General features: G+C 43.9%; 2 long non-coding RNA genes across 2 annotated transcripts in view; one reads left to right on the top strand and one right to left on the bottom strand.

Annotated features, from left to right (window-relative positions):
* LOC138428229 (uncharacterized) overlaps positions 1–24,255 on the top strand; it is a 1,104,918-nt gene that overhangs the window by 20,763 nt on the left and 1,059,900 nt on the right. The window lies entirely within an intron of this gene.
* Positions 18,753–24,255, bottom strand: part of LOC138436587 (uncharacterized) — a 44,080-nt gene continuing 38,577 nt past the window's right edge. The window contains exons 2-7 of the long non-coding RNA XR_011255490.1: positions 23,882–23,948; positions 22,517–22,677; positions 20,940–22,015; positions 20,641–20,756; positions 19,366–19,389; positions 18,753–18,926 (exon numbers count right to left, since the gene is read on the bottom strand). This is a non-coding gene — a long non-coding RNA (uncharacterized lncRNA). The remainder of the gene's footprint in view (positions 18,927–19,365; positions 19,390–20,640; positions 20,757–20,939; positions 22,016–22,516; positions 22,678–23,881; positions 23,949–24,255) is intronic.

Genomic DNA, 24,255 nt, shown 5'->3' on the forward strand with positions numbered 1-24,255 from the left:
TTTCCATCACCCTCACCTGCTTTCTTTTCCTCCATCATCACCTGATAAGCTGTGTGCTTATATGCTTGCTTACACACTCCAGGCAAAGATAAAGGAAACTGGATTGGGTGGAGGGCCTGTTTTGTTTCCTGCCGTCTCCAACGCCTATAGAAGAGTGCCCGGTTCATAACTGAGTTGCTTAATTAAACTTGGTGAGTGTCAACTAACCGAAACTATCAAGCCGAAAGAACAAGGAGGAAACACAGTGTAGAGACCCACTTTCCTGCCTCTCCAGTGGCTGCCTGACCTCAGTCCAGCTAAAAAGAGAAATAAGCAAGGATTCAAGCTTGAGCATCACTTAGCAAGTGTTTGTTTAAGTAAAAAATGGCCGGTGATAGGAATTCAGCTCAAATCATCTCACCTTGCTTATGTCTATTTCAGAAACATTGAACTTCTCGGGCCCTTGTCTTTACCATTATTGAGATTCAGTTCAGTTCAGTTCAGTCGCTCAGCCATGTCCGACTCTTTGCAACCCCATGAACTGCAGCACGCCAGGCCTCCCTATCCATCACCAACTCCCAGAGTTCACTCAAACCCATGTCCATCAATTTGGTGATGCCATCCAACCATCTCATCCTCTGTCGTCCCCTTCTCCTGCCCCCAATCCCTCCCAGCATCAGAGTCTTTTCCAATGAGTCAACTCTTCACACGAGGTGGCCAAAGTATTGGAGTTTCAGCTTTAGCATCAGTCCTTCCAATGAACACTCAGGACTGATCTCCTTTAGAATGGACTGATTGGATCTCCTTGCAGGCCAAAGGACTCTCAAGAGTCTTCTCCAACACCACAGTTCAAAAGCATCAATTCTTCGGTGCTCAGCTTTCTTCACAGTCCAACTCTCACATCCATACATGACCACTGGAAAAACCATAGCCTTGACTAGACGGACCTTTGTTGGCAAAGTAATGTCTCTGCTTTTGAATATGCTATCTAGGTTGGTCATAACTTTCTTTCCAAGGAGTAAGCGTCTTTTAATTTCATGGCTGCAATCACCATCTGCAGTGATTTTGGAGCCCAAAAAATAAAGTCTAACACTGTTTCCACTGTTTCGTCATCTATTTCTCATGAAGTGATGGGTCCAGATGCCATGATCTTCGTTTTCTGAATGTTGAGCTTTAAGCCAACTTTTTCATTCTCCTCTTTCACTTTCATCAAGAGGATTTCTGCCATAATGGTGTTGTCATCTGCATATCTGAGGTTATTAATATGTCTCCCGGCAATCTTGATTCCAGCTTGTGCTTCTTCCAGTACAGCGTTTCTCATGATGTACTCTGCATAGAAGTTAAATAAGCAGGGTGACAATATACAGCCTTGACATACTCCTTTCCCTACTTGGAACCAGTCTGTTTTCCCATGTCCAGTTCTAACTGTTGCTTCCTGACCTGCATATAGGTTTCTCAAGAGGCAGGTCAGGTGGTCTGGTATTCCCACCTCTTTCAGAATTTTCCACAGTTTATTGTGATCCACACAGTCAAAGGCTTTGGTATAGTCAATAAAGCAGAAATAGATGTTTTTCTGGAATTCTCTTGCTTTTTCAATGATCCAGTAGATGTTGGCAATTTGATCTCTGGTTCCTCTGCCTTTTCTGAAACCAGCTTGAACATCTGGAAGTTCACTGTTCAGGTATTGCTGAAGCCTGGCTTGGAGAATTTTGAGCATTACTTTACTAGCATGTGAGATGAGTGCAATTGTGCAGTAGTTTGAGCATTCTTCTGCATTGCCTTTCTTTGGGATTGAAATGAAAACTGACCTTTTCCAGTCCTGCGCCCACTGCTGAGTGTTCCACATTTGCTGGCATATTGAGTGCAGCACTTTCCCAGCATCATCTTTCAGGATTTGAAATAGCTCAACTGAAATTCCATCACCTCCACTGGCTTTGGTGTAGTGATGCTTTCTAAGACCCACTTGACTTCACATTCCAGGATGTCTGGCTCTAGGTGAGTGATCCCACCATCGTGATTATCTGTGTTGTGAAGATCATTTTTGTATTGTTCTTCTGTGTGTTCTTGCCACCTCTTCTTAATATCTTCTGCTTCTGTTAGGTCCATACCATTTCTGTCCTTTATCAAGCCTATCTCTGCATGAAATATTCCCTTGGTATCTCTTAATTTTCTTGAAGAGATGTCTGCTGCTGCTAAGTCGCTTCAGTCATGTCCAACTCTGTGCGACCCCATAGATGGCAGCCCACTAGGCTCCCCCATCCTTGGAATTCTCCAGGCAAGAACACTGGAGTGGGCTGCCATTTCCTTCTCCAATGCATGAAAGTGAAAAGTGAAATTGAAGTCACTCAGTCGTGTCCAACTCTTCGCAACCCCTTGGACTGCAGCCTACCAGGCTCCTCCGTCCATGGGATTTTCCAGGCAAGAGTACTGGAGTGGGGTGCCATATGTCTACTCTTTCCCATTCAGTTGTTTTCCTCTATTTCTTTGCATTGGTCACTGAGGAAGGTTTTCTTTTCTCTCCTTGCTATTCTTTGGAACTCTGCATTTAGATGCTTATATCTTAAAGGTCAAACTTCGGATGGCTTTTCAAGCTTATAGTGTCTTAAAATATTTTCTCTCTAAAGGAAGAAATTCTCTTGACTTTTTCTATTGGACTATAGCTTTCTGAAGGACAAGTTTGTAAAATGCACCTCATTTTATTCTCTGGTAGTCACAGGACAAACCCTGCAGTTAATTAGTGTTCAATACTGACTTGTTGGGAAGAGCCTCTTTATCTTCTGGAGACTTCTACTCACTGTGACCAGGAAGATGGTTTCACATGATATATTTTATATTGTTTGATCTGCTAGAGTTGGCAAATTTTTTCTGAAAAAGACCAGATAGAAAGCATTTTCGGTTTTGCGGGCTTCGCTTCTCACTTTTTGGTCACCGTTCTACAGTTCTGCCGTTCTAGCTAAAAGCAGACACACAAAATTTGTAAACAAATGGCATGGCTCTAATGCATTAACGCTTGATTTACAAAAACAAATGGTGGGCCATGTGTGATCTCTAGGTTGTCGTTTGCTGGCCCCTGTGCTAGACCCTACTTGCCATGAAAGAACTATTCCTGAAACTAAGCTGTTTGGATCTGTTGTGTTTCTGAATTGGACATGAGCTGTGTGAGATAATTTTAGTTTCATTTCTATTGTTGTCTTGTGGTTAATTGAATAAAGACTTGCTGAGTGAGTCCCAAGTTTGAGTCCTTATTTAATTTTTGGATTATACAAGCTTGACCCACTTCAGAAATGTACTAGGGCACTGCCTTTTCTTCTTTCTTTCCTTTTTTTTTTTTTTTTCACACAACACCCATCTTTGTGACCCTCTTGTTTACATAAAGTAAACCCGAGACAAGGCTTCTAGTGCTGGCTTGCTAAGCTCTTTGTGGTTAAACTGGTTTCTCACCCGCCACACTCTGGAAGAGGGAAAGAAATGCCAGATTAGACATGTTTTAAAGAGGGATCAATATGTAATATAAACCAGATTGTGCCTTCTTTACTCTCCCCAGGCCCAATTACAAGCAATCCTCATACACAAGTGCAAACTAAGGGGTGGGCTTTTGTCCCTTTTTTGAGATTTTAAAAGCCCCAGGGAAGCAGAGAAGAGTCTATGTTGCATGCTTAGGGCGGAAACCTGACCTCACCTGGGTCTAGGACTGCATACACAGCTATTGTCTTTCCTCATCCAGTGGGGACCAAACCAGCTTCTGCATAGGTATGCCTTCTCCTTCACCTAAACACTGCCTCCGTTAGTCTAAGGTGGGTCAGAGATTATCCCTGAAACTGTCCCCTCTCCTGGCAGGAAGGGAAACCTAGAGCCCCACGGTCTCTGAAGGCCCCTTCTAAGCAGAACGAAGGCCTCAGCAGTTAGATCTTGATCTCTGACTCCACCCCAGTCCCTGCACTCCCCTGAGTTCCAAATGACTTCAGGTCCCAGACCTCTGGAAAGCTAGGTCTCACCCCAGGCCCTCAGGGCAAGAGCACTGGCGGCTAATGAGACAGTAGGAAATCGTCTTGGTATTTTACGGCATTTATTCTGCAGAAATAATGGGAACCAGTGGGTCCTGTGGACTAAGAAGAGCCTCTTTTCTTCCTGAGATGACCTAATCAAAGTCACCAGCATTGAGGACTGGAAGCAGACCAATGGGCCAGCTAAGGGAGTTGGGCACATCCTGAAGTCAATGACCACATGGACACTGTAGGTCTAAGATGCTCTCTGGGGGGCTGGTGACTCATCCATAGTGTGCAGGGAAAGACACAGCCCCTTCCTGACCACAGGCACTGTCATGACAGGGTCTGACAACAGGACAAGGTCAGAAAGAGAGACTCAGCGGGAGGAGATGGAGGACTGGAGACCAAAAGCTGAGTTTATCACCTCCTGGTTCCCAGCGTTCTCTCTCTGTGTCCAGCCTCCTATTCTCAACTCTGGTTTTATCCGAGTCATCTCAGGCTCTTAAACCCAAATCTGATGTTAAGACCTCACCCCAGGCCAACTAAACTAGAATCTCCTGGACATTTAAAAAGTCTCTCTGGGTGATTTTAATGTGTAGGCAGGGTTGGGGACCGCTGTTCTAATTTATCATCACCTTGATGTTGAAATACTATAGGAAGGAAATCAGGAAGGCTATTAGCTACCCTGAAATCTTTTCATTTGAGAACCTGCTCAGGTAAGGCTTGTAGATAAATTTCAGATAAGGCTGCATCTGAAAGTAAGCTGTGAGGTTGCCTTATGAATAATGCCATTTATTCATCCTTTTTGAAAAGATGAAAGAGACCTATAGCTGGAAATCAAATAGAACTCGGGCCAGACATCATGTGTTCATTGTTGGCCATTTCAGCCTTCTTCATGGTGTGGTCCATTACTGCAGCTTAGTTAAGCCTGAGAAGACCCACGTGGGCTGTGAATTTATGGGTAACTGTAAAATGCAGTGACTCAGAGTGTGGTCTTGGAATGGAGATGGAGATCTGAATCTCCACGCTCCAGACTGCTAACTATTTGACCTTTGGCACATGACTTAATTGAAGACTTAGTTTTCTCACCTACAAAGTGGGAAGAATACTCTCTGTCTCAAAGATAGATTTGTTAATATGATGTCTTCCATAAATGTCTCCGTGTGTTAGTTGCTCAGTCACATCCAACTCTTTGTGACTCCATGACCTGTATGTAGCTCACCTGGCTCCTCTGTCCATGGAATTCTCCAGGCGAGGATACTGGAGTGGGTAACTGTTTCCTTCTCCAGGGGATTTTCTTGACCCAGGGATTGACCAGGTATAAAACTAGAATAAATAATAATTAAACAATGTGGTGGATATAAAACACCTAAATCAAATTCCTGACCCTTTCTAGTCCTTCAACAAATGACAGTTATTGCTATTAGAACTAAAATGAATTGTGTGTCAGAGTCTTGGTTCCTTGTGATATGGGATAATGACTCAAGAATGAGGATTGAACTCACTAATACTGAAGTCTTGATTTTTCTTGAAACAATGAGCTCACTAGCGTCTCCTTGTGTTGCCAAGCTCAATGCAATCCAGGAGTACTGGTTGCTGTTGGCATACAATGAAGACATACTTCTGGAGGAATCTTGCTGTGAGATGCAGGCCAAAAATAAAAACTCCAGGGCCACCTCTGATTTCCTTTAAAGTCACAGCAGCTCACATGAGGGGTGAAGATATTTCCACATTGCCTTCTATCTGCTGGTGGTCAAGAGATGACCTGAAAGAGGTGTTTTTAAAATCTTGGTTAGGGTTTGTATTAAGCATGTAGGTAAACTATGAATAACTCCAATGCGTGATTTCAATTCTTTCAATGCTTGATTTAAATTTCAATTTAAAAAATAAAGAATAAATATACTACAAAGAAAGCAGAATTCCAACGTAATCTTTAGGAGTTAATTTATGTTTCCTGGGTGCTACATTATGACCATAATTCTTGCTACCTGGCCAGGCCAGTACGGGGTGTGTGTGTGTACATGTGTGTGGGTGTGAATGTTGGTATGAGTGCATGTGTGTTGTGTGGGTGTGTTTGTGTGTGAGTGTGTGGGTATGTGAGTGCACGTGTCTTGTGTGTGTGTGCACATGTGTGTGGTGTGAGTATGTGTGTGTTAAACGGGCATGTATTTACCTACTCAGCTATCAGACTGGTAGTACCAGTCCTTATCCACAAATTCTAACATTTGGGTATGCTGTTCACAATAATGTAAATGTCTGTGTTTGAGAACCAAACTTGAACTTAGCCCTTTTGACAGGAGACTTCTGTAGTTGAAAATTACCCTGAGCTTCAATTTCAAGAAAAGGACAAAGTTGAAAAAAAAGAATAAAGAAAAGAAAAACAGAGAAAGAAAAACAAAAAAGAAGAAAAAGGCAAAGTTTATGTATAAAATCAGAAAGCGAAGGGCAGATGACTAGCTAAGTAGATGTGTAAGTTGTTGGATAGATGAGTTTAATAAAACACTTGAGTTACTCTGAATGCCCACCTCTTCTCCAAGGCCACTTGAACAGCGAGCCTTCTGGTGGAAGAGTGGTATTACAGTCGTCTTTTTGTTTCACTTGTGCCTGGGTTCCATGTTTTCCCAGATTTCTTATAAACACACACATGGTTTAGCATGTTCAACTGGAAGGAAGCTTTCTGTCACCTGCCTTTGTGATTCCCACAGTTCAGGTGGACGTTTTCCTTGTATGTTTATTGCCCGCAAAATCACATCATAAGGAACAACCAATACCATACATAAAACCCCCCTTAACCTTGTCCCTCCAGACTTGCACACGTCAGCAAATTAGCTGTATCTGTCCCTGGTTCAGGGCTGGCTGGTGAAAGCACTTCAATAGCAAATGAGGAACAGGAGCATTTTCTGAACAGCATCAAATATTATTTTAAGTTCTACAACCAAGATAGGAGAGACATTCTCATTCGCAACCGCTGGTAATACTAAGGTCCTACAAAAGTCAAGGAATAATGCTTAACTAAGTGTCCTAAAGCTTGTAGCTTATCACTGCAATGCAGTGCACTTCAGGAAACTCGGCATGAGAAAACTCAGTTTCCTAGGAACAATCTAATTGAGCTCTGTTTATTCAAGTAACCTAAACTAGTTGACTATTCAAATGGCTTACAATAAAAGAAATAGAGTGGGCTCAGAAAGCCCTCCTACTTCAGGCTCTCCTTGGAAGAACTAGCAGGGGGTTCTTGTTGTAGTTCAGTGGGGGGCTTCTAGGGACTGCAAATCACTTAAGGGGTTTTAAACCAGCTCAGGGTCTCTGCAGAAGACTAGTGTAAAGAGCAGATCTTAGAGGAACTGGAATACCCAGTTTATCTGTCCCACTGTCAAATACAGAGGAAGAGAGGAGAATCTGGGTGTTAGAACAAGAATTTGCCTGTGACCATTCTTGGATGAGAATTCTGGGCTTCCTGTCCCAGCGGCAGACCACAGTGGGCAGGAAGAGTGTCTGTCTAGACCCTGGCCACCTTCACCACTGCCTAAAGTCCTCTGATAGAACCCCTGTAGCACTGGACTCTTCCTACACGCCCCCTCAAGTAAGCTCCATTAGAACCCTGGAAAGTATTTGTTTTCCTAAGTTCACTAGTGCAAAAACCAGCTCAGCGTCGTCAATGAACGTGCCCGAGGTCATGCATTTGTGTTAGCATTCAATACATAGCCATTCTGGAATTAAATCCATGTCTCTCTAGGACTAAACATATACTTTTACTTATACTGCATAGCTTTTGAGAAAAAAATAGTATAACAAGTCAGTGTTCTGAAGCAAGGATAAAGTGAGAGTTGGCTAGTAAGATAAGCGATACCATTAAGACATTTGAAAAACAAAACATAACAATGTTTGCCTAAGAGATTGCCCTGCGTCTAAGCTGATAATCCAGGCACTCTTGTTGGTGGGCATGCTTCACTGGATGATAAGTGGTATTTACTGACTGATAACTAGTAAGGCTGTACTTTTGCAATCACTGCAGCTTGCTAGGTACACACAGATTTCAGGAAAGAAGCGAGCAAAGGCAAGTTTGCAAGGACTAGAAGTTCACTCATGAAAGCAGTTTGAAGAAGAGCAAGTCTTAAGTCAACACTCACTCTGGGTTCACGTGACCACCCACCAAACCCAGGCTGGTGGGATGGAGCAAATAAGAGACAGGAAATATTCTTTAGAATGTGATCGAAAATAAATTCACAGGGGTGCAATAATCTTAGTGATATTTCTTAAAGGGGGAATAAAAAATATTTAGTCACTCCTTTGCCAGTGTGCATAGATCAAGATTCAAGGAAGTGGAATCCTGCATCACTTGGTTACAGGAGCCCAACTCTGCCTCCTATGTCTCCTTATATTCTTCAGGTTGGACCAATAGAGGAGAACAATAAGGGGAAAAGTATCCTTTTACTGGAATTCTTTATCATCTCTTTGTTCTGCTGGTGACTCAGCTGTCTCTACAAGTGCACTTAATAAGGCAAACAAGAATGACCGTGGACAGTTTTCCTTTTGAGGTCATTTTTTTTTTCTTTAACAAATGTGTGTAGCCTTGGGTAAAGCAACAAGTTCTCCACGCAGCATTTGCTCAATGAGTACTTGCACTTGATAACAAAGACCACGATTTGCTGGGGTTTGGTGCTATAGTTTGAGTACCCAACACCATCTTTCTACACCCAGACTACTGCTTTAGTGCGAAGTCCTCTGGAGTTTACGACAACTTGGCTGGGACCTCCATTGTACATAATTAGCCAATTTTCTTTGCTCAGTTTTTCCACAATAACTAGAATATTTGGCAAAAAGGCATAGTTTTGCAATGGGAAGGATCTCAAAGTAAAATCCTAGTTGTTTACCCAGTTCTGCTAATAATAAGTACCTAAAATGAGTCCTGAGACTTCTCCTAGGCTCTCTGCATTTACACCATGTAGGAATGAAGATACTGATGGAGAATCAGGGTTCTAATTACTTTCTTCTGTATGGTTACTAGAGGTAGAAACTACATGGATGCATAGAGAAGTGTTCTGGAACATTATAGATGAGTTATCTCATAAGAGCATCACTAAACGCTAAACCGAATAAAGAGCAAGAAAACATACAATGCGGACCCAATGGGCTGTACCAGAAGCCAGGGACTGAACTTGGGAAAAGTGGGACAGAGGCTTTATGAGTGCTCAGGATCCAAAATATTATGGCAAGAAACTTTAGAACAATGAAACCTTTAAAGAGGGTACAGTTTGATGGAACTCGGATGCTTTAAAAGTAATGCCTGTGTCCAGCAGATAAAATCACACGTGTTGCCTATACTTTGAAATCTCCATCAAGAAGAAAGGTACTTTTCCATTGACTGGATGAGGGTTTTAAAGCTGAAGTATGTAGCTTATCTGCGTGTGTGTGTGTGTGTGTGTGTGTGTGTGTGTGTATGTGTGTTTGTGCATGCTCAGTTGTGTCCAACTCTTTGCAACCCCATGGACTGTAGCCTGCCAGGCTCCTCTGCCCATGAAATTTTCCAGCAAGAATACTGGAGTGGGTTGCCATAACCTTCTCCAGGGGATCTTCCTGACCCAAGGATTGAAGCTGCATCTCTTAAACATCACCTGCCTTTGCAGGTAGATTCTTTACCACTAGCACCACCTGGGAAGCTAAAATATGAAAACCAAATGAAAAAGGGGCTCTGGTAGCTCAGACGGTAAGGAATCTGCCTGCAGGGCAGGAGACCTGGGTTTGATCCCTGGGTCAGGAAGATCCCTTGGAGAAGGGAGTCGCAACCCACTCCAGTATTCTTGCCAGGAATATCCCATGGACAGAGAAGCCTGGCGGGCTACAGTCCATGAAGTCACAGAGTCGGACACGACTGAGCAACTTAGCACTAGGAAAAAGGTAGAATGATCTGTTACTTTTGTGTTCTCCAATTAATCGTTGAAATTATTTGGGGGTTATAACAGCACTTTCTATAGTATTATACTTTTTTTCTTTTTTTTGTCTGCACCAAGTCTTTGTTGTACAGGCTTGTTTGCCTCGGGGCATGTGGGATCTTAGTTCACCCAGCAGGTATCAAACCTGTGCCCCCTGCATTGCAAGGCAGAGTCTTAACCACTGGACCACCAGGGAAGTCCCTGTACTACTGTATTTTAAATAATCTAAATGTGACTCTGAGTTTTGTACTCAGACTCAAACTACTGTGTATGGATTGGCCACCTGATGGAGATGGGGTCTATGACCACAGACATCTCACTGTATGGCCTAGAAGGTCACTCGTGTAGTTGGTTTAGAGGTAACAACCCTGAGACAGCAATAGAGGAGGTGAGTAAATTCAATCCAGCAGGTAGCACGTGGACAGATGAATGATAGGCTTTGTAAAGAAGGTGGGATCATTCTGGTTGCAGTAGCCTGGAGGTGGAAACTGTACTGAAGGAACTGCATTCCTATTTACCAGCCATGTGTCAAGAGTGAAAAACAGGCATTACCATATACCTTTCATTGATGGAAATTGCAAAAAACAGGTCACTTACTAAGGTGGGTCTGAAGTGACCCAGGAATGAAATGTGCATATATAACAATCAGTAAGTCTGCATCAAGGGCTAAAGCAACAAAGTCCAATTTGAATAAGGCAAGAGGAACCTGGATCACCACTGGATTCATGTCTGTAGTGCGTTGAAACTCACTGACTCCCAAGTCATGCTGTGATAGGGACGTGGAGCTACCAACAAACCCTGGAGGGGTGGGGGTTAAAGGAATGTGCCAGCCTCTATGCAGTTCAGTTCAGTCACTCAGTTGTGTCCGACTCTTTGCGACCACATGAACTGCAGCACGTCAGGCTTTTCTGTCCTTCACCAACTCCCAGAGTTGACTCAAACTCATGTCCATTGAGTCGGTGATGCCATCCAACCATCTCATCCTTGTCATCCCCTTCTTCTCCTGCCTTCAATCTTTCTGAGCATCAGGGTCTTTTCAAATAAGTCAGTTCTTTGCATCAGGTGGCCAAAGGACTGGAGCTTCAGCTTTAGCACCAGTTCTTCCAGTGGATATTCAGGGTTGATTTCCTTTCGGATGAATTGGTTGGATCTCCTTGCAGTCCAAGGGAGTCTTCTCCAGCACCACAGTTCAAAAGCATCAATTCTTCAGTGCTCAGCTTTCTTTATGGTCCACTTCTCACATCCATACATGACTACTGGGAAAACCATAGCTTTGACTACGGGGATCTTTGTTGGCAAAGTAATGTCTCTGCTTTTTAATATGCTGTCTAGGTTGGTTATAGCTTTTCTTCCAAGGAGCTTTTCTTCCAAAAGCAACTGTCTTTTAATTGCATGGCTGTAGTCACCATCTACAGTGATTTTGGAGCCCAAGAAAATAAAGTCTGTCACTATGCAGAGTGCCTCTATGCAGATTGTTGGGCATTTCCTGTGTCTAACTGGGTATATATCTTCTCATCAGACAAAACTGGATTTTACAAATGCCCTAGGAAATATCCAGTTGGTGCTAACAGATTAGGAAATTGTGCCTATGTTTACATTTAAATTTTTTTTTAATTATGTGTTAAAGTTTGACAATTGCCTGCAAAAGAGCTGGAGACAGAGAAATAAGGTGTCCAACCATCACAGTTTGTCTAGGACCAAGCAAAGGCCCAGCACATGAGATTTTTCAGGGCTGATGCTGGGATAGTCATGGAAAGCCAGGCTGACTTGTCTACAGAGGATTCACCTGGAGGAAACACTTTTGTTAAGTGACATTTCCATTTGTGTATAATTTTTGTGCTGTCCCATTAAAGAAGAATGTGAGAAACCCCACAACGGCCTCAGTGATTTTCAGAGGAACTCTTTTTAGTTGGGAATGGTGGTGGAAAGCTGGAGCAACCTCCAGCAGGTGACGGCCTGGGAACCCTGAGGAGCAAGAGGAGGCAGGGAACTTGGGACTTCCTAGAAGAGCCCGCAGGCAGACGACCTACCAGCCAGAGGCTGGACTTTGTTCCATAGGACCCAGTTTAAAAACCAACACGTGGACACAAGTTTAAGAGCATATGTACTTTGTTGCATCACAAGATGATATTTTTAATTGAAGTATAGTTGATTTAATTTCAGGTATGCAGCAAAGTGATTCGGTTATACATTTTCTAAGATTATAATTGTGATTAGCAGGTATGAACTACCATATATAAAAGAGACAAGCAACAAGGACCCAGTGCACAGCAGAGGGCCTACCCTCGATCTCTCACAATAAACTGAAATGACTTTACAGTTTCATTGTTCAAATGTTATTTAACAAATCACCCACAGTGATTAAATTTGACATTCATTGGAGTATAGTTGTTTCACGGTGTTGTATGAGTTTCTGCAGTATAGCACAGTTCACCAGCCATGTGTGTGTGCGTGTATATATATATATATATATATATATATATATATATATATATATGTGTGTGTGTGTGTGTGTGTGTGTGTGTGTACATACATATATATATGCATCTCCCCTCCTTTTGGATTTCATTCCCATTTAGGTCACCATCCCTGGAGAAGGAAATGGCAACCTACTCCAGTATTCTTGCCTGGAGAATCCCATGGACAGAGGAGCCTGGCAGGCTACAGTCCACAGGGTCACAAAGAGTCGGACACGACTGAGTGACTTCATTTTCACTTTCACTTTAGGTCACCGTAGAACATTGAATGGGATTTCCTGGTGGCTCAGATGGTAAAGAATCTGCCTGCAATGCAGGACACGTGGGTTCAATCACTGGGTCAGGAAGATCCCCTGGAGAAGGGAATGACTACCCACTCTAGAATTCCTGCCTGCAGAATTCCACAGACAGAGGAGTCTGGTGGGGTATATAGCCCATCGTGTCACAAAGAGTCACACAACTGAGCAACTTTCACACACACACAGAGCATTGAATAGAGTTCCCTGTGCTACACAGTAGGTTCTCATTCAGTTCAGTTCAGCTCAGTTGCTCAGTCGTGCCCAACTCTTTGCAACCCCATGAATCACAGCATGCCAGGCCTCCTTGTCCATCAGCAATCCTGGAGTTTACCCAAACCCATGTCCATCGAGTCAGTAATGCCCCCCAGCCATCTCATCCTCTGTCATCCTCCTCTCCTCCTGCTCCCAATCCCTAAAAAGTATCAGGGTCTTTTCAAAGGAGTCAGCTCTTCACGTCAGGTGGCCAAAGTATTGGAGTTTCAGCTTCAACATCAGTCCTTGCAATGAACACCCAGGACTGATCTCCTTTAGGATGGACTGGTTGGATCTCCTTGCAGTCCAAGGGACTCTCTAGAGTCTTCAACACCACAGTTCAAAAGCATCCATTCTTCTGTGCTCAGCTTTCTTTATGGTCCAACTCTCACATCCATACATGACCATTGGAAAAACCATAGCCTTGACTAGACAGACCTTGTTGACAAAATAATGGCTCTGCTTTTTAATATGCTGTCTAGGTTGGTCATAACTTTCCTTCCAAGGAGTTAAGTGTCTCTTAATTTCATGGCTGCGATCACCATCTGCTCATTAGTTATCTGTTTTACACCCAGCAATGTGTAAATGTCAATCCCATTCTCCCAATTTTTCCCACCCCCTCTTTTCCACTTGATGCCCATATATTTGTCTATGTATATTTTTGCAAAATGAAGCACTGAAAAGGATTAATTTCCAAAATATACAAATGACTCATGCAGCTCAATACCAAAAAACAAACAACCCAATCACATGCGCTTTTAAGCCATTCAGGGGAGGTGATTCTCCTGTTCTTTTCCAGAGCTCTTTCTTCAGCCCAACAGAAGTAACTGGCCTTGCCACAAGGGCTGTGGACAATTTTAAAAGTCAGCTCAGCCACAGAGCCAGCTTCTCTATTAGGATCCTGAAGAAACAGTTACTTGGCCTTATGTACTCAGCACTGTGACTTAAAGTAATTGGTTTCTTCAGCTCCTAGTCAGACTTTGTTGTTGATAACTTCAAAATTTCTCAGATCTTTCAAAGACTAGCCCCATTCCTCACCCAAACAGTGCCCTAAAACTTAGCATCTGTGGCTGTGATTGTAACAGCAAATGACCACACTTATGTATCTGAATCTTCAGTTAGGAAAAAATATTAAGTGGCCTTTGAGTCCTGGGTTGGGGCAAACTGACAGGGGGAAGAAGTGAACCCATCAAAGATGGGGTTTGGGCCACAACACATGGGAAGAGAGGTGGGGCGCAGAGAGACAGTGAATGCTCGCACCCGTCAACATTCTCATCAGGCAAAACGAAATGGTCCTGGGAGTGAGTTCTTATAGTCATCACAAATGTCCTAAGTGTCTTCAGTGATCAGCCACGGAAGCACCAAAAGGAAGGACAGACAACCCTGGAGACAGGGGCCAGCACCTGCTCCCACTCTGAGCTAAATGCCTGGGGACACTGTTCTGTTTCTTACCTAATCTGGTGCAGTGTCCACTAGGAGGGCTTCCAACACCCGAGGCTTTCAAATAGAAATAGGGACAGACTTTATTTTCTTGGGCTCCAAAATCACTGTGGAAGGTGCCTGCAGCCACAAAATGACAAGACATTTGCTCCTTGGAAGAAAAGCTATGACAAACCTAGACAGCATATTAAAAAGCAGGGACATCACTCTGCCAACAAAGGTCCATGTAGTCAAAGCTATGGTCTTTCCAGTGGTCATGTATGGATGTGAGAATTCAGCTATAAAGGAGGCTGAGCACTGAAGAATTGATGCTTTTGAACTGTGGTGTTGGAGAAGACTCTTCAGAGTCCCTTGGGCTGCAAGGAGATCCAGCCAGTCCATCCTAAAGGAGATCAGTCCTGGGTGTTCATTGGAAGGACGGATGCTGAAGTTGAAGCTCCAATGCCTTGGCCATCTGATGTGAAGAAATGACTCACTGGAAAAATCCCTGCTGCTGGGAAAGATTGAAGGTAGAAGGAAAAGGGGATAACAGAGGATGAGCTGGTCGGAGGGCATCACTGACTCAATGGATATAAGTTTGCACAAGCTCCGGGAGCTACTGAGGGACAGGGTAATCCGGCATGCTGCAATCCATGGGCTCGTGAAGAGTCTGACAGGACAGAGACAGAGGAGCAACAACAATTCTCACTATTGTACTAACACTTCATCATCTTAAGCCCATCAGCCAAATCTTGAGAAGACAGTGAGCCAGCAAGATAGCTTGCTATCACATCCTGGCAGCCCCAAACTGATGCTCACAGCTCTTTTTACATCAATGCAAACTTTTACACAGGTTTCTGGCCCTTGATATGAGTGCCCATGTGTGAGTGGAGGGACTAGCTTAGCAGAGCATGGTGCAGTGTATGAAAATCTTCTGTGAGATTTCAATTTGGATCGTGGGTTCCAGGCTCTGTGGATGCTATGAAAGTCACTCTCTTGTTGTCAGTGTCTTAACTAGGAACATTGCAAAACCAGACAGGGGTATTTCTAGGCTCCTTCAAGGTTTAACCAAGCCTTTGTGATTCTTCTTTCTCCTTGCTTTCTGAAACACAGCCCTTAGTGAAAGTTTCCATTTCCTTCAGAGCCAAGCGCAGCAGAGGAGAAGCTGAGTGGGAAAAAGTTGTTGCGTGCAGGAGGCAAGGCTGCCAGAGGAAGAGAGGAGCCACTTATATGTATGGGGGTGGCAAAGAGAAATGGTGAGTTGCCTTGATGAAAAGAAATGAAATTTGCCTTGAGGAAATTTGAAATTTCTGCTTGGTGACTTAAAAGTCTGATTGGAAGATAGAAATGAAAGAGAACACATTTTGATTCTTCCATTCAAAAATGAATACTATTTACAAAATGCTATAGACCCTGATGCTGGGAAAGATTGAGGGCAGGAAGAGAAGGGGACGACAGAGGACAAGATGGTTGGATGGACTTGATGGACATGAGTTTGGGTAAATGCTGGGAATTGGTGATGGACAGGGAGGCCTGGCGTGCTATGGTTCATGGGGTCGCAAAGAGTCGGACATGACTGAGCAACTGAACTGAACTGAATGTTAATAATGTTAATGTTATGGCAGAAAGTGAAGAAGACTAAAGAGCCTCAGGATGAAAGTGAAAGAGGAGAGTGAAACAGTTGGCTTAAAGCTCAACATTCAGAAAACTAAGATCATGGCATCCGGTCCCATCACTTCATGGCAGATAGATGGGGAAACAGTGGAAACAGTGACAGACTTTATTTTTCTGGGCTCCAAAATCACTGCAGATGGTGATTGCAGCCATGAAAATTAAAAGACGCTTACTCCTTGGAAGAAAAGTTATGGCCAACCTAGATAGCATACTAAAAAGCACAGACATTACTTTGCCAACAAAGTTCGTCTAGTCAAGACTATGGTTTTTCCAGTAGTCATGTATGGATGTGAGAGGTGGACTATAAAGAAAGCTGAGCGCCAAAGAATTGATGCTTTTGAACTGGGGTGTTGGAGAAGACTCTTGAGAGTCCAACCAGTCCATCCTAAAGGAGATCAGTCCTGGGTGTTCATTGGAAAGACTGATGTAGCTGAAACTCCATTACTTTGGCCACCTGATGCAAAGAACTGACTCATTGGAAAAGACCCTGATGGTGGGAAAGATTGAAGGCAGGAGGAGAAGGGGACGACAGAGGATGAGATGGTTGGATGGTTGGTTGGTGATGGACAGGGAGGCCTGGCGTGCTGCAGTCCATGGGGTCACAAAGAGTCAGACATGACTGAGCGACTGAACTGAACTTAACTGAATGTTAATAAATAAAATGTGACTGTTGTTCATCTGATATTATTAAGAAAAGAGTAACTTTCGGTCCCATGAGGCCATACTAAGACTAATTTAACCTGTATTATTTCATGCTTAATGAAACACCCTTAATGGTTCTGTGCTTGAACCATTTCTCTTGATTAGTGCTGTCTAATCAGGGTAAAGCTGCAACCTCAGGCTCCACCATTGTTCAACTGACCCAGAGTTCAGATGTCTTGGCTCCTTACTCTTCACCATTGTTTGTTCTGTTTCTTTGTCTTGGAAAGCGTACAACTCTTCTTTGACTCCACCTATGGAAATCTTGTCAGTTGAATCTGTTCCGTCTTCTGAAAGCCAATCTTAGAACTCCCAGTCAGAATTCACTACCCTTCCTATGGGAATATTTTGACCATACACACTTATGACACTGCGTTATAGTCAGCAATTTGCCCATCTTTCTGCTGAACTGTAATTTATGCCAGGGCGGTTAAACTGTTAGTCACTCAGTCGTGTCTGACTCTTTACAACCCCATGGACTGTAGCCCGCCAGGCTCCTGTGTCCTTGGGGTTTTCCAGGCAAGGATACTAGAGTGGGTAACCTTTCCCTTCTCCAAGGATCTTCCCAACCCAAGGATCGAACTCAGGTCTCCTGCATTGCAAGCAGATTCTTTACCATCTGAGCCACTGAGGAAGAGACTGTGGCAAAAAGAAGGCACCCATCTTAGCTATTAATCAAATTAAATTGACGTGACATCCATCACAGGGGCTTCTATTAGTTACAGAAGGCTCTGCTGGGGACCTCCCAGCACTTTGAATAACTGACTGTCAGCACAGCAAGGCTACATGCATCTAAATCAAATTCCAGAGTTAGTGCTGAGATTCCCCAATTTTGTTTTCCTTGGAGATCTGCTGTCATGGAGGAGGCAGGAGAGGCTTCGGGAGTGAGGGAGCCGTGATAAGGGGATGGAGCTGCGCCAACGGAAGGGAATCATTCCAGAATCGCAGGATTCATGACTTTGGCCAATGTGGTGGTCTGCCCACATCCCCTTGGCCTGGAGTGCCTGCTACCATCTCCGCGAGCCTCCCCTTGGGCCACGGGAGCCTTTCCTTGGCAGATGCAGGATTCCAGAGCTCTTGGGAGCTGGCACGCCCTGGCACTCTTACTCTTAGCAAAGGCTGATTGGGAAGAGATCATGAAAGCCCTGGTACCTAATCACCCAGTACCCGCTAAGTGCCCTTACCTAAGATGCTACCTTCACTCCAGAACCCCCTCCAGAATCAGGCAGGGAATTGGCTGTGGCCTGAAATCTCACCATCACATCATTTCTTCCCTTCCCCCAGTTGGCTTCCCCCATTCCCAGGCTTCCTCGGAGAAATCTTGCTTTAATAATTTGCATGTGTAACGGTGTCTCAACATCTGCTTCTGGAGCATCTTCTTTGAGACAGAATTCCAACTGATGGTTTTCTAAGGGAAACTTCTCGCTGGAAAGGTGGAAGGCAAGTGGGACCCTACCTCTGGCCTGCAGCGTCCTGAGATGCTGTATACGGGCCCCTCTACCCTGCTCCACTGCACCCGCCTTCCGAGGGGACTTTCCGCCAACCTCTCATGGGGATTGCGGGTGCAAACTGGAGGCAGCCACCCAAATCCTACCTAAGCTGTGGAGGGTGCTTTAAGCAGGCGGCGCCATAGGAGGTTTCCAGAAGTTTCAAAAACTGACATAGTCCTCCATAAATAGTTCCATATCTAACTCAACTGAAATAGATTTAATCAAAGGTAAAAATGTATGTTTTTTCCTCTCATCACACTTCAAGGTTTTTTTATGTCTCAATTCAAGCCAAGATGAAAATTGGAAACACTACAGCCCCCCCCTTTTTTTTTTTTCTTTTTAGGAAATTGTTCTTGGGAAATGGTTCTCTCAAAAAAGCTGGTTCTTGTGAGGTTTTTTTTTTTTTTTTCTGCCCAGTTTTCAGACATCCCTTTAGAACTTTTTTGATAAAAGTCCAGACTCTAGATGTATATTCTTTTCAAACTGGACAACATAAGAGTCTTGCTTTTGCTGAAGTGAGAAGAAAGAAAGACAAAAGACAGATGACTTGCTGAAGAGTAACTCATGTTATTTTTTATTTTAGGCTAAAGGATCAATAACACTGACCATCTTCCATTACAAATTAGCTGTGTTCTTTGAGGAAATCTCAAAAGGTAGATTGCAGAATCCACTCCGTAGAACCCGACTGTGTAAAAACATTTGTTCACTGGATGAGAGGGAGCTGAGGTGACAAAAAACATATTTTTTCAAGATTAGAGATTTGTCCTAGTCCCCTCATTTGCATGCATACTAAGCTGCTTCAGTCGTGTCCAGCTCTTTGCAACCCCATGGACTGTCGTCTGCCAGGCTCCTCTGTCCATGGGATTCTCCAGGTGAGAATACTGGAGCAGGGTTCCTTGCCCTCCTCCAGGGGATCTTCCCCACCCAGGGATTGAACCCATGTCTTCAGTGGCTCATGGCAGGCAGATTCTTTGCCTCTGAGCTACCAGGGAAGCCCCATTCCCCAATTTACCCTCAGAAATTTCCAGAAATGCTTAGATTATCCACTTATTAAATATGCAGAATAAAGTCTCCCCTGTAACAGAAATCTCACGGATGCTGATTCTAGAATTTCCATTCTCACCTGTCAGCTCTTTAATCATGCCTTTATGATGCCTCACCTTCTCCTGTAAATTCCATCAGATCTGCACCATCATCGGATTAGTGATATTTCCCCAAATGAAAAAAAACAACAACAAAAAAAACAGGTTAATATCACCAAAGTGAAAAATATTGTCTTAAAATGTAAATTACTTCATGTGTTCATACTCTTTTTACTCATTTTCTTCTTTCATCATTTTTAAAGACTGAATGAATCCGATCTCTGCTGTGTATGGTCCTGCAAGAACTAACACTTGCCAGAGTATTAGCCTGTGATTAAATTTGTGTAGAGTATTACTTGATACTCAAAGGAATCCACACACGTGCATCTATGCCTAATGGAAAATGCATGGACGGATCCTGAGAGGAGCTGTGTTGAGCCTCAGCCCACCTCTTTCTAGCTCTGAGGCTTTGAGAAAACCACTCAACCTCTCTGGCTTCCGCTTCATCAACCTTAAGGTGCAACTAATTCTGCCTTTCAGCTCTGAGCGTCCAGTTAATCACATTTCTGAAGAGCTTTGTAAGCTGAGAAGTGTTAGTGTTAGCCTCTCAGTTGTGTCTGACTCTTTTGCGACCCCATGGACTGTAGCCCTCCAGGCTCCTCTGTCCATGGGATTCTCCAGGCAAGAATACTGGACTGGGTTACCATGCCCTTCTTCAGGAGATCTTCCTGACCCAGGGATGGAACCCGGGTCTTCTCATTGCAGGTGAATTCTTTACTATCTGAGCCACCAGGGAAGCCCTATGAGCTGAGAAAGAACATTCAAATATTCATTTACTAATAAGAGCTGAACTGGAAATATGCATTAAAATAATAAGAATTAAAGTTCACTTGTAGCAAACATGCCATCCATTTATAATCTTTCATAGGTTTACCTGAGAATTAATTTTCTGAGGGGCTATGATATATCAGGTGTCCCTCCAGAAACCTGTGCTGAACCAGACAGGTGTGATCGAGTTCTGCAGTGAAGCACTTTGTAGTTGATAAAACATGAGGATTCATGTAACTTATCAATTTAGACCGCACTAAATGGCATACATACAAAGTGAGAGGGAATGAAATGGTACCATTTGGGCTAAACCTGGACTGTGATGAGGGGTCCAGCCAGGGATGAAGACCTGAAGGAAATGACTCCAGACAGAGGGAGCAGCTCATGCAGACCCTCAGGGTGGATACGGTCAGGTCGTGAAGGCTGCATTTTCCCTTGTTTGTTTTTCTCCATCTTTGAGTTTACCTATTTCAATAGGGTGCTTTTATATCCACCCTCCTGGGAGATCTATCTGATTCTACCCACCTGGAGGAAGACCATCAGCTTGAAGAGGTCTGGACCTTATGTGGCTTCTTCGTTGTCTCAAGTCCTGAGCCCCTGGAGCCCAGGGTCTTTTCTTGGGGGGGGATCCACATACTCTTCTGGTGGAAGAGGAAAGCTTTGCTTCATGAGAAAGAAGAGGATGGAAGGATGGAGGCAGATGCTTGTTTCCAGTGGGGAAGCGATCAGGGAATGATTCTGCCTTGGCTCAGAATCAAGGGGAAAAGTAGGAGAAAGGGGAAGATCTCAGACCTTCCCCCCACCAAAGCAGAATAACTCCTCACCCTTTTCTGCCTTCAATGAGTTCAAGATCCCCCAACAGCGACAGCTGAACCCAGGGTCAAGAAGAGGGGATGCATGGGAGCCTGGAACCCAAAACTCAGGAAAAGTGAACGCATCACTTTTTTCCATCAAATCAAGTCACTCCCTGGTATCTCCGAAGTGAAGCAGCTGCAGTACCCTGGGCTCTGCCCAGGTTCCAGGGTAGGGGAGTCTGTGAGTGTATCAGTGTCTCCATGGTGAGAGACAGTCCTTGCATTCCACCTGGTGTTGCCTCTGGACCAGCATCAGGGAATCTCAGTGGAGAAAGTGCCTGTGGGAATCTTATCCCTTAGGATTTACCAGGGTCCACATAGCAGAAAAGCCTGGTGGGCTACAATCCATAGGGTCACAAAGAGTCTGACATGACTGCAGTGACTTAGCATGCACTCGAGTCACAGGTTGGGGGTAACTGACAAGAACCACGGACTTGCCTCCCTAGGTGTGATGACTACCAGAAACCGGTGGTGTAGGAAGGACACACTAATACATTACAGGAAGAAGCCCACTGCCTCCATTGCCAGAGGCTGAGAGATCGCCCCTTACACCTTGGCTTCAAGGATGGAGTTCTGACTTTCTCACAGAAGCGCGAAACCCTGTGGACCGATGCTGGCCGCTTCCAACACCGAACCTCAAGCCCAACTTCCACGCTGTGGAAGAAATTGGTTTTACCCGTGTCTATCCATTTTTATGCTTTTTGATCAAGGAAAACAAAGGCTATAGGAAGAAATCAATACGGCCATAAGAGGGGCTGAGTTGAAAACACAGGGTCCCTCTGCCACACTTGCATATATGTATGTCTGATAAAGACTGAGGGCATCAGAGGATGAGATGGCTGGACGGCATCACCAGCAGACTTGAACTTGAGCAAGCTCCGGGAGATGGTGAGGGACAGGGATGCCTGGCATGCTGCAGTCCATGGGGTCTCAAGGAAGCAGACACGCCTGAGCGACTGAACAGCAGCAATGTATTTGATGCTTGCGTGTGTCTATACGGGTTCATTCCAATTTTCCCAGGAGAAAAGATTTTTGTTACTCTTCACCTGGAAAGGAAAGAGGGAAGAGGCGGGGAGAACAGGAGTGAAGGAGAGCTTGGGAGAAAAGATAACCGTGTTGTTTATTTATAGTTTATCTCCGCAAAGGGAAATTTGCAAAGGCTTTGATAAGAGGGGCCAGAGTTTCTTAAAGATTAACCAGCCTCCTTTAAAAGGGCATTGGCTTTCTTTCACGCAGGTGTCTGGAGGATGCAGGACTGGGTGGCCCTCAGAACCTGACTGGTCTGTAGATCCCCTTAAGACACACTGCTGACATCATGGCCTCCTTTCTCAGATTCCCCTCTCTCTCTCTCTCTCTCTCTCTCTCTCACTTTTCTCTCCTTCCCCCCTCCCTCCCTCCTTGCCCGTCCCTCCCTCCCTTCGCCCAATCTCCCCCAGTCTCCCTCTCTCTCTCCTCAGCTCCTTCAGGTAAATCCTACTCCAACTTGCACCAACTTGTTTTTGACTGACAGTGAAGAGCAAAGAGAGCTTTCTTCATTTGGAGCACACCTCAGGACCCAGCCTTCCCCAGGCAGCCGGCGTGGACGGCCCCTTCCCTGGCCTTGTCCTAACTCCACATCTAGCCAGGCGTCTGCGTTCACCCGTCCTTGCAGGTAAGAGGTGCAGGCTTGTCGGTCAGTACTGGAGCGTGCTACACCCTGAAGGAATTTCTGAAAAAAAAAAAAAAAAAAACTTCCCTTCGAAAGGTAATGAAAAAAGTATGACTGTTGAAACTGACTGAAACCATTCAAGATGTCCAAACTTATCTGAGGGAATTTACAAGTGCTGTTTGCCTGTGGAAAACGGGTTTTTACTTAATGATGGGGCTAAAAAAAAAAAAAAAGCTTTATTCATGCCTGTAAAACAATATCCAGATGTTATCTTGTATGCTGTGGGTAGAAGCGCTCTAGATGGAGGGAGAAGGCTTACTCTCTTTGCAAGGTTTTTTTTTTTTTTCCCCTCCTAGTGTCTGTAAGAACAAGTTTGTTATGGATTTTCAGTGATTATATAGTGTGTGTGTGTGTTTTTGTTTTTATTTTTTTGCGTCGTTCTTTGGTAGTTATTTTCCTTTGTCGGTGGAGAAATCAGTTTAAGTTGGTGTAAGGGGAAACCTCGCCAGAATATTTTAAAATCTGTTACCTATCCTTACGAGAAAAGAGTTGTGTAAGTTTTCCATGGTAGGTATGAGGAATGTAAACAGTTCCGACTATGGAAACATTAGGAACCTGGTTCACAACCCATGGCTAATGCGTTTTATAATCTGTGTGTAATTTCATGGGCGTCTAGACTGTTCTCAGCGAATCAGTGTTATACTGGGTGAAATTTCCATATTGTTCCTGTGAATCTGGTTTTTTATCTCCTCTCTCCACTTCCGCATTTAGTTGCCCAAAGGAAATAAGGACGTGTTGTTCAATAGATGTCTCTTGACCTCACGAGTTCTTTAAGTAACAGGGTAGGAAGCTTACAACAAATGCAATGTTCCACTCAGCAAAACCAAGGACCAAAATTTGTCCCACTCAATTCAAACCTTCAGATTGATTTCTTCTTATCAGAAAATATATGAATCTTTTTTTTTAACCTATAGGAAAGATTTTGAAAAAAAAGTGACAAGTGATTCTTGAAGTTCTTTTTTTTGAGACCTCAAAAGCACACTGACACACACACAGTTAATCCTAGATCCTACTCCATTCTACCCTCTCTCATAAATGTTTAAGCAAATATGGAACAATTGGCAACAGCCTTAGGTGATCAATTCTTTCACAAAATTGCCCTAAAAATCAAAAGAGAAGAGTCAAATGCAATCACCATGCGTATTCAGATGCCATCATTTTATGAAAATTTAGCAGATTTCCGGGTGAACAACTAAGCGCTTACCTTGCACACAGCTCCCCTGGTGCTGTTCTTGCCCTGGGCTTTATTCGGTAGCAGTTTTCCTCCTTCCCTAGTGACAAATATAATAAATGGCCAGGCAGGGGGTGACCCAGAGGTCATACGACAAGTCTTTTTAAAAGTCTAGAAGGCAGAAGAGTTTCACCAAATCCCCGGTAGTTGTGTCTCCGAAATACTAATGAAATAATGGGGCTGACAGGTCCTCACTGAGTTAAATAAATGCCCAAGTCATTTGAGGGTTTCCTAGAAGTAAACTTAGCTGGATTTCGTGATTCTGGTGGCTTAAGGAAAACATAACTTTAAAAAGTCCTCCCGCCCTCTCATCCCTCCTTCCCCCAGTCAACCGTTGTGGTCATTTT

The sequence above is a fragment of the Ovis canadensis genome, chromosome 1, assembly GCF_042477335.2.
Source record: "Ovis canadensis isolate MfBH-ARS-UI-01 breed Bighorn chromosome 1, ARS-UI_OviCan_v2, whole genome shotgun sequence".
Classification (NCBI taxonomy): Eukaryota; Metazoa; Chordata; class Mammalia; order Artiodactyla; family Bovidae; genus Ovis; species Ovis canadensis.